We start from the raw sequence: 13,362 nt of genomic DNA, 5'->3' as shown, positions 1-13,362 counted from the left end.
AAGTGCTGTCTCCAGATAGGATAAATTCCTGAGCTCTTCACACCCTACTGTTCCAGACTGCCTCCCACCACCACCTCCTGCCAGTTCAATCTCATCCTCCCTTACTTATGCCATAATTCTCTCTGCTTCTGTACCTCTGTTCATTCTGACCCTCTTAATCAACTCTCCAGGGTCAACAATGACCTCTAGTTTTAAATGTAATGGATTTTCCTGTCTTCATTTCCTTCAGCTTCTCTTGAGCTTCCTGCAGGCTAAAGTCCTCCTTCTGGATGAGCTTGCTTTTGCCTGAGTATTGTCGTACTGTAGGGAGGCTGGTGGGAGAGAGGTTCAGTTAAGTTATTGCCTCTATGATTCAGTTCCTCTTCTGCCCCAACAGGCCTTTCTATTACAGTGATATCATGGTTAGTGGAGGTTTGAAACTGGGGGAGATGCAGTATTTGCAATTGTGACCAATTATTTAAGATCACAATTGTGTGACCATTGAGGTTTATCTTAAATTCCCTCTCTGGTATCCCATTGTATCCAGCTGAGCTAGAACTCCAGCTCCCTACACACAGGAAGTATAGATCTGTCCGTGGTACTGAAAGATTTAAACTGGCAGATCTACACTTAAGAATCTATACTAATAAAATGGTAATATGCTAATAAAAGGGTAATATGCTAATTAGACCGGGAGACCTTCCGGATGTCCTTCCGGAAAAAGCCATGGTAGTGGGGCTGAGGCAGATAGGGTCAATCAGGCCAGAAGGGGAGGGCAGTTGGGGGTGATCAGGCCGGCAGGGGGGGCAGTTGGGGGAGAGCAGACCGGTAGGTAGAGTGGTTAGGGGCGATCAGGCAGGTAGGCAGGTGAGCAGTTAGGAGCCAACGGTCCCGGATTGCAAGAGGGATGTCCAACTGCCACTTGGGATTGGGCCTAAACTGGCAGTCAGACATCCATCAAGGGGTCCCAAATTGGAGATGCTGCAGGCCGGGCTGAGGGAGACCCCACCCCCATGCACAAATTTTGTGCACCAGGCCCCACTAGTGTGTGTGTGTGTGTATGTATATATATATATATATATATATATATATATATATATATATATATATATATAATGCAAATTAGGCCGGGATGCCATAACAGGTCATGACCAGACAGGAGGAGGTTGCGCGTGCAGGTGAGGCCCTGAGCGGAGATGGAGACAGAGACAGGGGGCCAGAGCAGACACAGACAGGGACATGAGGGCATCAAGCCCACCAGAGCGGACATGGACAGGCAAAGGGATGCTGGCCCACAGCCTCCGCGGCCAAGCACAGGCTGGGAGAAGAGAGGGCGAGCCTGCCTGCAGCCTCCCTGATCACAGGCCAAGAGAGGAAAGGGCGGGCCATCTGCAGCCTCCATGGCCAAGCACAGGCCCACAGAGTAAAACATTGACAGCAAGTCCTTTCAGTGTAATTGGGGCATTAGAGGTCCACAGAATGATCATTTCCTTTTCTATGAAACACATAACTCCGACACACTATTTACAATTAAATAAGTTCCATATATTTTGACATTTTACAGCCCTGGAAAGTTACATATAATGATCAGCAAAGTGAGAAGATGAAAAGAATTTTTAGGCTTTTAAAGATGTAACTAATTTCTGCCTAGAAGACACACCAATTCAAAAAGTGATGGTTTTATTGTCCTATAGGACATTAGCCAGATTGTATCTAATTTAGCAGTTTTACTTCAGGCTTTCATCTTTGGCAATCTCCTTTGAACAGCCAGGACCTTCACTGAGTTAAACAGAACTTTTGCATCTGCTATTATGTATTTGAATAAGAATTATGTATTTAACACATGCAAAATTTTGTTTTGACACAATAAAACAAAGGATCATTTGATTCTTCCCTGGAACATAGAAAAGCACAAACTTGAATCATTGGTGTGGCTTAGGCTAATTTTCCAAATATTGTTAATAAAATTCATGTAGGGATCTTCACAGAGCCAAGAATTCTCTTTCAGGCTTACATATCCAGTATCACCAAGGAGGAGGCCTGTTATTCTGTGTTTTGTTTTTTAATACTCATCAGAGGATATTTTTTCACTGCTTTTTAGAGAGAGTGAACCGGAGGGAGAGGGAGAGGGAGAAAGAGAGGGAGAAGGAGAAGGAGAGGGAGAGGGAGAAAGAGAGGGAGAGGGAGAGGGAGAAGGAGAGGGAGAGGGAATGGGAGAGGGAGAGGAAGAGGAAGAGGGAGAAGGAGAGGGCCCGCTCGCAGCCGAGGGCAGGCGCTCTCCAGCAGTCCCGCATCTGTGCGTGAGCTGCAGAGGAAACACCTTTTCTGACCGCTCATTGGCTAAGCTCCCAGTACGCCACTTGCAGTTCTTAGTAACTTGCCTAATAAGAATCCAAGAAGGTGATCTAGGGTTTTTCCACCTCACTCCTAGAGGAAAAAATGAATGTCTGCTGCTGGAGGGGCTAAGAAATGTCATATCCTGCCCTAGCCAGTTTTGCCCAGTGGATAGAGCCTCGGCCTGCAGACCACAGGGTCCAGGTTCAATTCTGATCAAGGGCATGTACCTAGGTTGCAGGCTCCTCCCTGGCCGGGGCCCAGGTCAAGGCTCATGCAGGAGGCAGCCAATCACAGTGTCCCTCTCACATTGAGGTTTCTCTCTGTCTTTCCCTCTCTCTTCCACACTCTCTAAAAATCAATGGAAAAATATCCTCAGGTGAGGATAAAAAGAAAGAAAGAAATGTCATATCATATGAAAGAGACATCTTGAAAATGCCTAAAGAAAGTTGTCATTTTTTCATGGTAAAGGGATTGGAGTCTGGGTTGATGAAAACACCTTGGCAGCTGCAGCAGCTGGCAGTGACAGCAGCAGTGGGGTGATGGGGGCGGTGCCTTCCCCTGATCATCCAGGTTGCCTCCTGCAGAGGGAGGCCTACTGACGGCTTAGGCCCATGGGGAGTGGGCCTAAGCCATCAGTAGGACATCCCCTGAGGGCTTCTGGACTACGAGAGGGGGCAGGGTAAGCTGAGGGACACCCCCAGAGCACAAATTTTGTGCACCGGGCCTCTAGTGCCATAATAAATGGCATTCTCACCTTAGCTGGTTTGGCTCGATGGATAGAGTGTTGGCCTGTGGACTGAAGGGTCCCAGGTTCTATTATGGACAAGGGTACATGTGCAGGTTGTGGGCTCAATCCCCAGTAGGGGGTGTGGGGTGGGCGTTCAGAAGGCAACCAATCAATGATTCTCTCTCATCATTGATGTTTCTCTCTTCCTCTTTGAAATCAATAAAAATATATTTAAAAATAAAATAAATGGCATTCTTATTGTGGAAAACTGCTCACTAATACAAATACTACAGTTGAATTTTTAAAAAATATATTTTTATTGATTTCAGAGAGGAAGGGAAAAGGAGAGAGAGAGACAGAAACATCAATGATGAGAGAGAATCATTGATCGGCTGCCTCTTGTACACCCTACACTGGGGATTGAGCCCAAAAACTGGGTATGTGCCCCAACCAGGAACCAAACTGGTGACCTTTTGGTTCATGGGCCAATGCTCAACCACTGTGCCATGCTGGTCGGGCTAGTTGAATTTTTACATTCATTATTTATAAGCTTAGGGCATCTGAGTTATTGAACAAACCAGCAATAAGTCAGAAATATAACATATAGAAAGACCCACAAAATATTCTCTTTATATACCCTACTAGAGGCCCAGTGCACAAAATTCGTGCACAGGGATCAGGCCTAAACTGGTAGTCGGACATCCTTCTCACAATACTGGACCGCTGGCTCCTAATCGCTCACCTGCCTACCTGCCTGGTCGCCCCTAACTGCATCCCCTGCCAGCCTGGTCGCTCCTAACTGACCCACCCCATGCCCCCAATGGCCTGGTCACTCCTTACTGCCCCCCTGCCAGCCAGGTCACCCACAACTGCCCCAATCTGCTGGCCTGGTTGCCCCTAAATGCCCTCCACTGCCGGCCTGGTTGCCCCAAACTGCCGCCCCCCGCTGGCCTGGTCACCCCTAACTGCTGCCCCAGCCAGCCTGGTTGCCTCTTACTGGCCCCCATGCTGGCCTGGCCACCCCTAACTGCCCCCGCTGCCGGCCTGGCCATTCCCAACTGCCCCCTCTACTGGCCTGGTTCCCCCCAACTGCCCCCCCTGCCCACCTGGTCACCCCCATGGCCCCCTGCTGGCCTAGTCACCCCATGCAGCCTGCTGTTCAGTCATTTGGTTGTTCCTCACTAACCCCCCTGCCATCCTGGTCATAGGCAGCCATCTTGTGAGGGTGTGAGGGTTAATTTGCATATTACCTCTTTATTATATAGGATGAAGTATTGCCCAGCTGGAGTGGCTCAGTTGGTTGAGGGCAGCAGGGGGGACAGTTGGGGGCGACCAGGCCAGCAAGGGGGGCAGTTAGGGGTGACCAGGCCAGTAGAGGGGGGCAGTTGGGGGCCACCAGGCTGGCAGGGAGGGGGCAGTTGAGGGCGACCTGGACAGCAGGGGGGGCAGTTAGGGGCAATCAGTCTGGTAGGGGGGCCAGTTAAGGGCAACCAGGCTGGCAGACAGGTGAGCTATTAGGAGCCAGCAGTCCAGGATTGTGAGAGGGATGTCCTGGATTGGAGAGGGTGCAGACTGGGCTGAGGAAACACCCCCCGCTCCGCCGTGCACAAATTTCATGCACCGGGCTTCTAGTACTTTTATAATGCTGTGTGTGTGTGTGTGTGTGTGTGTGTGTGTGTGTGTGTGTGTGTCACATCTTTTTCATCCATTCATCTATCAACAGACATCTAGGTTGCTTCCGTATCCTGGCTATTGTGAATAATGCTGCAATGAACATAGGGGTGCATATATCTTTTCAAAGCAGTGTTTTTGTTTGTTTTGGATAAATATCCAGCAGTGCAATTGCTGGGTCATATGGTATGTTTTTTAGCCTTTTGAGACATTGCATACTGTTTTCCACAGTGGTTACACCAGACTGTAGTCCCACCAACAGTGCACAAGGGTTCCCTTTTCTCCACACCCTCACCAGCACTTGTTATCTGTTGACTTTATGATAACAGCCATTCTGACTGGTATTAGGTGGTATGTCACTGTGGTTTTGTTTTGCGTTTCCCTGATAATTAGTGATGTTGAGCATCTTTCATATGGCAATATGTATGTCTTCTTTGGAAAGTGTCTTTTCATATCCTCTGCCCATTTTTTAAATTTTATTTTATTGTTGAGAGTATTACAGATATCCCTCATTCCCCCAGTTTGTCCTCCCCCACCCATCGCCCATGTCATCCCAGTCCTTCACCTGTTTATACCCATTTTTTATTGAATTATTTTATTGTTACTGGGTTGTTTGAGTTTCTTATATTTTGGATATCAACACTTTGTCAGATATATCATTTGCAAATATATTCTTTTATTCAGTTTTTCTTTTTTGAGTTCATATAATTTATTGCAGTTAGCACACAGTTTAAAAATTCACCAACACACCTGCCCTAACCGGTTTGGCTCAGTGGATAGAGCATTGGCCTACGGACTCAAGGGTCCCAGGTTCGATTCCGGTCAAGGGCATGTACCTTGGTTGCGGGCACATACCCAGTGGGGGGTGTGCAGGAGGCAGCTGATCAATGTTTCCCTCTCATCGATGTTTCTGACTCTCTATCCCTCTCCCTTCTTCCCTGTAAAAAATCAATAAAAATATATTTAAAAAAAAAAATTCACCAACACACCAACAATACAAAACTAAACAGTTATAAGTTATTCCCCCTCAGGAAAATAAAACATAGTATGATTGTTATGTTACAGAAAACTGGAAAAGAACCAAGCAACGCTTAGAGAGATAGAGTTACATTTATTATTATTGTTGTTGTTGTTGTTATTATTATTATTACACATGGGCTCAGAGGAAAATGTCTCTCAAATTCTGGGTGAAATTGTACATAAAAAACCCGAAAGACTCCATCAAAAAACTAACAGACTTAATAAATGAATTCGGCAATGTAGCAGGATACAAAATTAACACCAAGAAATCTATGGCATTTCTATACACCAACAATGAACTTACAGAAAGAGAGACTAAAAAAGCAATCCCATTTTCCATTGCACCAAAAAAATTAAGATACTTAGGAATAAACCTAACCAAGGAGGTAAAAGACCTATATGCGGAAAACTACAGGACACTGAAAAAAGAGATAGAGGAAGATGTAAACAGATGGAAGAACATACCATGTTCATGGATTGGTAGAATCAACATCATTAAAATGTCCATACTACCCAAAGCAATCTATAGATTCAATGCACTCCCCATTAAAATACCAACGGCGTATTTCACAGACCTAGAAAGAACTCTCCAAAAATTCATCTGGAATAAAAAAAGACCCCGAATAGCCACAGCAATCCTGAGAAAGAAGAATAAAGTAGGAGGGATCTCAATACCAGATTTCAAGCTGTATTACAAAGCCACTGTCATCAAAACAGCCTGGTACTGGCACAAGAACAGACATATAGATCAATGGAACAGAATAGAGAATCCAGATATCGACCCAAACCAATATGCGCATTTAATATTTGACAAAGGAGGCATGAGCATACAATGGAGTCAAGACAGTCTCTTTAATAAATGGTGTTGGGAAAATTGGACAGATACATGCAAAAAAATGAAACTAGATCACCAACTTACACCATACACAAAAATAAACTCAAAATGGGTACAGGACTTAAATATAAGACGGGAAACCATAAAAATACTAGAGGAATCCACAGGCAGCAAAATCTCAGACATATGCCAAAAGAACTTTTTCAGTGATACTGCCCCTAGGGCAATGGAAGCCAAACAGAAAATAAACAAATGGGACTACATCAAAATAAAAAGCTTTTGCACAGCAAAAGAAACCATCAACAAAACAACAAGAAACCCCACTGTATGGGAGAACATATTTGCAAATGGTATCACTGATAAAGGTTTAATTTCCAACATCTACAGGCAGCTTATACAACTTAATAAAAGGAAGATAAATGATCCAATAAAAAAATGGGCAACGGACCTAAATAGAAGCTTTTCGAAAGACGACAGAAGGAAGGCCAAGAGACACATGAAAACATGCTCAAAGTCACTAATTATCCGAGAGATGCAAATCAAAACAACAATGCGATACCATCTCACACCTGTCAGAATGGCTATCATCAACAAATCAACAAACGACAAGTGTTGGCGAGGATGCGGAGAAAAAGGAACCCTCGTGCACTGCTGGTGGGAATGCAGACTGGTGCAGCCACTGTGGAGAACAGTATGGAGTTTCCTCAAAAAACTGAAAATGGAACTCCCATTTGACCCAGTAATCCCACTCCTAGGAATATATCCTAAGAAACCAGAAACACCAATCAGAAAGGATATATGCACCCCTATGTTCATAGCAGCACAATTTACAATAGCTAAGATTTGGAAACAGCCTAGGTGCCCATCAGCAGATGACTGGATCAGAAAACTATGGTACATCTACACAATGGAATACTATGCTGCCGTAAAAAAGAAGGAATTACTACCATTTGTAGGCACTTGGATGGAATTAGAGAACATTATGCTAAGTGAAATAAGCCAGTCAATGAAAGAAAAATACCACATGATCCCACTCATTTGGGGATAATGAAAAACATTATAAACTGATGAATAAAAAGATAGTTACAGAGGCAGTAAAGCATCAAACAGACTGTCAAATTACAGTGGTAAGGTTAGGGAGAGGTGGGGGAAATAAGAGATCAACTGAAGGACTTATATGCATGTATATAAGAGTAACCAACGGATGCAAAACATTGGGGGGTGAGGGCATGTATGGGAGTGGGGTGGGGGTGGGGGGCAATGGTAAGATATGTACACATATAATACCTTAATAAAAATTTGAAAAAAAAATAAATGCAATATTTAGAAATGTTAAAATAAAAAAAATAAAAATAAAAAAATAAATCAAAAAGGGGGGGACAGTAGAAGAATATCATGTAAGAAAAAATATCCTGTAAGTAAATTACATCTAGAAAATTTTTACCTTAGAAAATTAACTTTCATTTGTATTGCTAACATCAAGACACCCATGAAAAACACACATGGTGTCAAAACAAGCCAAAGGAAAATTGTTTGGGCAAAAAATGAAAAAGGATCCCAAGTCAAATTTATAGAAAGGATTCCTTTATTAACTTTTGGTCGAGAATATGTTTGTATATTTTCAGAAAACACCTCCAAGACCATGTGGATTCCTGCAAAAAAGAGGAATTGACAGGACTGCTCCAGCCATGAAGACAGAAGAGAAACAGTCCAGAGATGGAAGACGCTGACGACGCCTTGCCATACTAGCAGTCAGCAGCTGTGCATTGTGGCAGGTTGCCCAAGACCAAACCAGAGAGGGTCGGACCTGCATTACCACCATTTGTCCACCATCCAGAACTGAAATATCATTGCTGACATGTACACATAAGGAACTGTTTGACATTGAAATTGGAACTCAAAAGAACTGTTGGCCCAGAAAGAAACTCACTACAGACTGATTCATTTGCCTCCCAGCATAACCATTATTGCTTGTCTCATTTTCAGTTCTTATAAGTGTATTTCTAGTATCACATGATCTCATTCATCTAGGGGAAATAATGAACAACATAAACTGATGAACAAAAACAGACCCGGAGACAGGGAAGCATCGATCAGACTGTCAAACCTCAGAGGGAAGGTAGGGGCGGGTCGGGGTAAGGGGGAGAGATCAACCAAAGGACTTTTATGCATGCATATAAGCCTAACCAGTGGTCACGGACAACAGGGGGGTGGGGGCATGCGTGGGGAGGGGTTTGGGATGGGAATGGGGGGATGAGGACAAACATGTGATACCTTAATCAATAAAGAAATTTAAAAAAAAAGAAAAAAAAATTCTGGGTGAAGTCACACAGGAAGTTTCCAGTATTTATATGTTTTTACCTTCTTTGTCTTCCAAATAAGGATTTTTCTGGTTCCCTTTGCAAGTTCTTAAAGGGACCTATGTGCTGGGGCTTTGAGACCTCAACCAAAGGCTTGGCCTGGCGCCAGCACTGATAACTTCCTCTGGGGAAGGTTTATGGCCTCTTTGGAATGGGAGTAGTCTTATTTCCTTATTATTTAAGCAAGCAAGCATTTACAGAAGCCAAAATAGCAGGTTTAGAATTTCAAACAGCAGTTTTTATATAAGATGGATGCTTCATTCCCCACTGGTTTTATGTACATGAGTCAAATCATTGACTCTTGGGGATTGTTAACATTGTTAACCTATTCAGTTTTTATGTTTCCTTTACTAAGTTCTATAGAGAGAATTAATAATATGGCACATGTGAAAGTTTTATCTTTAGAGAATCCTCTGCCTGTGCTTCCTTAAGCCATGTTGGGATCCCGTTGACCTTGACTGCCGTGGGGGTGGTCAGGATGATGGTATGTGGTCCCCTCCAGGTAGGAGTCAGTCCTTGGGTGGTAAATTTCTTTACCCAAACAGAGTCACCAGGGTGGAAGGGATGAACCAGATCAGAAGTTGGTACAGGCAGAGCATCTTGGACATGCTTCTGGATTGCTTCCTGGGTAGACTGTAAAGCCTGTAAGAACTTGAGTAAAGATTGGTTATGGATTTTAGCTTTTCTAGATTGGGTTTCTGTGTAAGCTGGTGAGGTGGGTAGGTCAGGGTCTGGAAGAGTCACTAGAATCTGTAGAGGCCCCACTGGTTTTAGGGCAGCCTCCTGGGCTGTTTCATCTGCAGCCTAGTTCCCTCTTGCTTCTGGGAGTCCCCTTGTCTTAGATATGTAGAGGTGGAAAGACTTAGTTACATTTGGTAGCACTAGTTGGCCCATTGTCCTTGCTCTACTCATGTTTGGCTTACTGCCTAATACATTACCTCAAGGATCCTGGCTCTGAATTCTTTCAGGGAAAATGGAAGTCGATGGGGTCCTCTGACTGCTTCCGTGCTGAAGCGGGGTGGAGTTTTCTTTCAGAGCCAAGAGATCCTTGCTTCTCTGTCACAGGGACGATGAAGCCTAGGCACAGAAGGAGGTGGGCTTGTGACCTGGCAGAGACAAACTGTATTATAAAATTTAGTATTATTGAGCAATTAAAATAGCAAGAGTTACAACAAATGGTCTGGTGGGAGGGAAAGAAAATATTTTAGTTTTAATAACTTCTATTGAAATAGAATTTTTCTCTTAAAATTATCCCTGTGTTGATTAAAAGAACCAAATCAAGACCAATTTATCTATTGTATTCAATTTGGCCTGATTGTTTGCATAAACACAACAAGAATGGTAACTGACTACCTTTGCCGGAATTTATAATTGAATCTTAGTGTGCCCCATAGGGTCATCCAGCTGCCGTCCGGCCTGCCTGCAGTATCTGCTGATTTAGGTGAATCCCTCACCTGCAGCGACTCCACCCGGGCCCGGGCCCTAGGCTTTCAAGGCCCATCTCAGCAGCCCTCCTATTCGTCGCAGCCTAGAGTGCATGGGGGTTCCGCAGGGATGCAGAGGTGCCCTTATTGCTCCCCTTCTACTCTGACCAACCGCCAGTGATGGTAGGGTATGGGCCTGACGCTCCAGCGCCAGCCATTTTCAGGGCTCCCAAGCAGGACACCAGACTTTCTCCATGGCACTCTTATTGGCTTCAAATATTCAGAGTTCAGGCAGGGCTCTTTAAAACGTGATACTTCAGTCAAAGTTTTCAGTTAATAAAACCACCATTGGAAACCAGCCTTATTGAATTTATGCAAAGAAATATATTGCCATGATTTATTAAGCATTGCCAAATTTTGGAGGAATTATATAAGGAGAAAAATATACTGCCCTGCTGTAAGATCTTCTGATTTTCCTTGCTAGTCCTTTCTATGGACTCTTCAGGGTAACATAACTGTCTTCAAATGGCAAGAAGAAATTCAAAATGTGTCTATATTCAAATAGGCAGTCACAGCTGTCCCTGTAGTAGGGTTCCCACTACTTGACTTGTCCTTAAATTACATATGGTCTCTGGGAGGGCTGACACACCCTCTCAGAATGGACTAAGGGAGTTTTATCCCTTCACAGAGTCTCACGTGTCACAGGACCTCACGGGGTCTGTAATTCCTGTAACAGAGGGCTGGTACTCACCACTTCCCTCTGTTCCAAACAGGCCTTCCCCAGTTTCCTAAAGTTGAGGTTTGTGCCACACCTGACATGGGTATGGCCACACAGGCCTGCAAGACAGTATACAGGCTGTCAACTGTCTTTCAATAGAGACCAAAACCAGATGGGTATTTTCCTTGACCATTTGGGCACCTGCCCTTTTGGAATCTGCATTCAAATCTGTAAGGTTAACGCAATATTATTAACACAACGAAGTACAATATTGGCACTGTGGCCACCTTAGGTAGACAAATCTTCTTCTACCATATATGACACATGGTAGGGCTATACAAATACCTTAGGGAGGTGACTAAGGTCTATTCTTGACCTTCCCACACAAAGCAAAATTGTCCTTGTCTTTCTGGAGCCATGTCCATGAAGACGCAGGCATCCTCTAAGTCTATTATACAGTTTTCTGCAGGCCACTGTCAGGGCTGTGCGTGGTGGCCAGTTCTTCTTTCTAGCCACAAACACAGTCTGTCCAATTTCCCTAAAATGGATTCTGGCACAAGAGAAAGTTGTTTTGCTGTACACAGGCAGCTTAACCCCTACACAACTGGGCCTGGACCTCTACCTAGCAAACTGCAGTCTATAAGTTCAATATGTAGCCTCCGGTCCTCCTAACCCAACGTGGTCTCAGCCAGTCCCTCAGTCAGACTCCTCCTCTCTGGGAGGGTCTGAAAGTCTTGAGCTGCTCTTAGCTAATGCCTTCCCTCCGCCCTCTCCTGTTAACCCTGTTTATCAGTTACAGGGTCTTGCCATCCCTGTCTCTCACTACTGCTTAGTTCCTAGTGGCGAGCCAAACACAGCCGGGGCTGCAGGGAGAGACAAGTTTGCACATAGCAAAGCGCTCTGGTGATGGCTTGGACATTAGGCCCTTGCCTTCCCACCTGTCCTCTTTCCTGGCAGGGACCTTGACCTTTTCCATAGGCTTCTCTATAAGTAAGAACAGGGCATCTACCCCACCCCTTACCCCCCAACCGGGTGTCTTGGCCCACCCCTTAGTCTAGGGGTTAAATATTTTAGCTTCTCTGGGAGAGTTCAAGGCAGAGGAAGGGGACATCAGCCCTTCCTCTTCCAGCAGCAACAGGTACTGAACACTTTCAGTACATTTGCAAATGGGAAACTTTACCAGCTTCATCCCCGGTTACTTTCACAGATCCCAGGGCCCATTGCTTGTCTCCCTTTCCTATTGTGAGTCAGAGGAAGACAATTCCTAGAGAGGGGAGAAATAGAAACAGTGGGAGTTTCGGAGAAAACTACAGGCCGTCACTGTAGCAGCCCTCCCTCTCAGAGGCTGGGGTCCGACCTGTGGAGAAAAATGACTCTTAGTCGGCCTGGAAAAGAAGGCAGAGGATGACAAGGGTGTGCAGGGAAATTTCTTGTGGACTAAAAGCATGGAGGGCCTCCTGAAAGAAAAGATCTTCAATCCAGTTACAGATGCTGTCAGAATCAGGATGAGAGAGGAAGGGAAAGACCAGGTTTTGTCCTATAGGAGGACCCTAATAAATAACTGAAAACAGAAAGCCAAACAAGACATACAAGATATATACAATCAGGGTAGATGGGGTTCATGAATAGATGATTATGATAACATTAGCTGTATTTCTTTTTCTTATTATTACATACACAACCTTTATAAATTTCACATTTTCAAATTAGCCTTTAAACCTTCTTTTCTATGTCCTTTAAAAATGCAAAACCATGCCTTAGACCTTTTATTTAGTAATTTCTTATTCTTAGAAACCTCAATCCTTTAATGATTACCAAAAATAGACAGCCAGCATTTCTTAGATTAACATTTTTGAACACATTTTAAATGTACTTTTTAAAGAAAATATAACTAGACCTTCAGTAATAAAACTAAGAGCAGGTATATTAAAACTTGTCTAGTAAAAACTGCTATATTCTTCCTTATGTAATTTCAAGTATATTGTATCGGTCTAATTTAGTATTGGAAGGGTTAAAAAGAATAAACCAGGGCAGAGAAAGATTAATTGTGCTTGCAGAAAACTTGTGACCTTGAATCTAGTGTAGTTCAGATAAGACCATGGACCAGACCCCTACACCAGCAGAGCAGCATGCAGCCAGTAAAAGTCAACAAAAACCTAACTCCCTACTTCATAATTAACTGAAGACACCTCCCCTTTTTACATTAACCATTTACTTTGTCCTGAAACAAGGCAAATGGTCTGAGATCCTATATATTTAGGACTTTTACATTTAAGGCCTTCTCTCTGTAA

Source organism: Plecotus auritus, assembly GCF_963455305.1.
Source record: "Plecotus auritus genome assembly, chromosome: 4".
Taxonomy (NCBI): Eukaryota; Metazoa; Chordata; class Mammalia; order Chiroptera; family Vespertilionidae; genus Plecotus; species Plecotus auritus.
The sequence above is the reverse complement of the archived record's forward strand: the minus strand, read 5'-3'. Positions refer to the sequence as shown.